The sequence below is a fragment of the Dermacentor variabilis genome, chromosome 6 (genome assembly GCF_050947875.1).
Source record: "Dermacentor variabilis isolate Ectoservices chromosome 6, ASM5094787v1, whole genome shotgun sequence".
NCBI classification, from domain to species: Eukaryota; Metazoa; Arthropoda; class Arachnida; order Ixodida; family Ixodidae; genus Dermacentor; species Dermacentor variabilis.
Window position 1 is genome coordinate 47585719 of NC_134573.1, and position 2807 is coordinate 47588525.

The 2807-nt window shown below is 46.0% G+C and overlaps 1 pseudogene; it reads right to left on the reverse strand.

Annotated features, from left to right (window-relative positions):
• Nucleotides 1-506: 506 nt before the first annotated feature.
• Nucleotides 507-1561, reverse strand: LOC142586112 (uncharacterized; annotated as a pseudogene).
• Between the last annotated feature and the right edge of the window lie 1246 nt (nt 1562-2807).

Genomic DNA, 2807 nt, shown 5'->3' on the forward strand with positions numbered 1-2807 from the left:
AAGGTGAAAAGCGAAATCTCTTCAGCATGCCACCTGGTAACTGCATCTGGCAAACGGCCTGGCAACAAACTATCGTCTCCCATCATGCTCTATGCAGAAATATCCAGATCGGTAATGGCAACAGAGCTCGGAGCTGGAGTTGAAGCAGGCAACAATGCCTGTTTCACCTCCACCGACCCGCGGCGGTGGTAAAGCAGGCATTAAGCACTCCCCATATGTGGGCCGATTCTGAAGATAGTGCAATGCCGGGCCGACCCACGGCGGAGGTGCAGTTTGCCATTAAGGGGCCCACATACACAGCTTCGCTGGTTATCCTTCTTCACAGAGTGGAAGGGCACTTCGATTTTTTTCGGTAACGATATCGGTACAGTTCATAGCAAGCACACACACAAATTGTGCTTATATTTAAAGTTATTTCATAAAAAGGAAAATGTAAACAAAAGTTAAGTACAAAATTTAATACTGGAAACGATTGACGAGATTGCAAAAGAATGCATTCCATCACATTAAATCCAAAGGCATGCAGCTGTTTTATTGTCAACCTCTATGACCTTCTCTGCTATCCACTTTTGAACGCTTGAAATGTGTGTTGTGCCAAAAGAGAGAGAACTAACATAGCTTTTCGATACGAAGTAAATTCTCTTTCTGTCGCTGCAGCTCACTGAGACAATATGCTGTATCTTTGCATGCATATGGTTTGGCGGTCATACAGCTGTGCAGTCGGTTCTGTCAGGCCTTTGGTATTGTTCACTGTGGAACACATGTCCAGAGATGCGAACTCTGTCATGTTCCTCAACAGGGCCAGTGATCTGCTGAGGGACCTGTGCCTCGATTAATCTACGAAGAGACACACTGACAAGCCTTGGTTTGCCCAAAAGGGCTAGCGATTCGTCTTTGCGCATATCACAGCACACAAAATCTTTAACTTGGCGACTTGCAGTTGCCTTGTATGCACCAGGTTTGTTGGCCATCAGCACTCTGCTCATCACCTGATGAGGCACCCCCTTTGCAGAAGTAATAAATTATTTAATCTTGCCTATTCCTGCTTAAAAAACGAAGCAACAGTGTGCCCAAAGTGGCCCCTGCATTCTAGCACTTTTTGCAAGGTGTAGAATAAATGCACATTTGATATGATATCTATTTTGGAATAAAGGAATTGAACGTTAACAACAAATTGCACAAGGCATTCTGTGCTCTGCCTTATGTCTTCAGCTGAGACAGTATCTGCAAGTAGAAGGTACATTGCTTTTACCAGCATGCTGAAGTGCTTGATGTACTTGCCTGGCAACATTCCATCAACACACACAAGGCTGAAATATAAAATCCACTGCTGCCATTCACTTGCCTTCCAAAACTTTCTCAGTAGAACAGATCTCGGCAGGCGTGTGATGCACTGTGATGGCTTTATGGCACACAGCCTTTGATCAATCGTCCTAACGCATTGAGGAAATCCAATGTAATATGGAGCCCCCACACCAGACAACCACAACTCCATAAACTCCAAGCGACAGCTGCTGACCGACCGTGGTCGCTCATTTCTGTCCGAAGTCGTCGACGACATTCTTCGTTCGTGTTCCATACGTCACAAGCTAGCCACTGTCTACCATCTACAAACCAATCAGCTTTCCGAGCGCCTCAACCGCACGCTGACCACAGTGCTCTCCACGTACGTTTCCTCATATATCCGTGATTGGGACAGCACCTCGCCGCCTTATGTGGCATTTGTCTACAAATCGTCACGCCATGACACTGCTGGCTTTCCCCCCTTTTATCTCTTGTTTGGCCGCCATACGACATTGCCCGTCGTCTACATACACCCGCGATGCAAAGTCTACAAAGCCTACATACACCCGCGATGCAGCTTCTCGAGCTGCAACGGCTCGCCAGATTGCAAGGGATCGTCTTTATGCCTTCTAGCTGTCCCAGAAGGCCCACTACGATCGCCATCACAGAGTCATTAATTACTCTCCGGGCTCTTCGGTCCTCCCTTCAACGCCTTGCTGCTACGTTGGCTTGTTGTCCAAGCTCCTTTCCCGCTACGCCGGGACTTATAAGGTCCTACTCCAGATCTCTGACGTCACTTACGAGATCGCTCCATTGGACAGTCGATCATCTGCCGCGTCTGCCACTGATATCGTGCACGTGTCCCGGCTTAAGCTTTATGCTGCCAGACACGATCGTACTGCTCCTTAAGCGCCGAGGCGGCGCTCTCGCCGGCGGGGGTTCTATGTTACGCGCTATTCCCGCGCACTTAAGCACGCATCTTGCCGAGCATGGAAGAATGCGCCAGAAACACGGTGAATACGACGATCAGAGTAGCGCTCGTGTTGTTGTACTGTCATCTAGCCTGCAGCCGTCTCTCTCTGTATATATTTCGTAAATACAATTTTCTATCCATTTTCGATACTCTCACCCTCGTGGTAATAAAGTAATTCAATAAAAAAGCAAGTAACAAGTTGAGTAAAAAGCTAAATATTGTAATCAGAATAAAATAACACTAAATATAAGGAAATGTTGCACACTTCACACATTCAAATAAAGCAATGAATACACAATTAACAAACATTATAAACACGTTAAACAACAGTAAATGCACTTCAATCGATTTATACAAGTACAATAGTTGCTCTCTGACTACATCAATAAATAATAAGAAATTGAAAAGGTTCCGCAGTCGCTCTTCCTGCCTCAACAAAAGGTGGGTAGCAACGAGACCCTCATGGTCCGCAGACAGCATCGTATCCTCTAGCCGCAGTGAATCGTCAGCTGTATGATACTTCAACCAAAATGTTAATTACAAAAGTTCA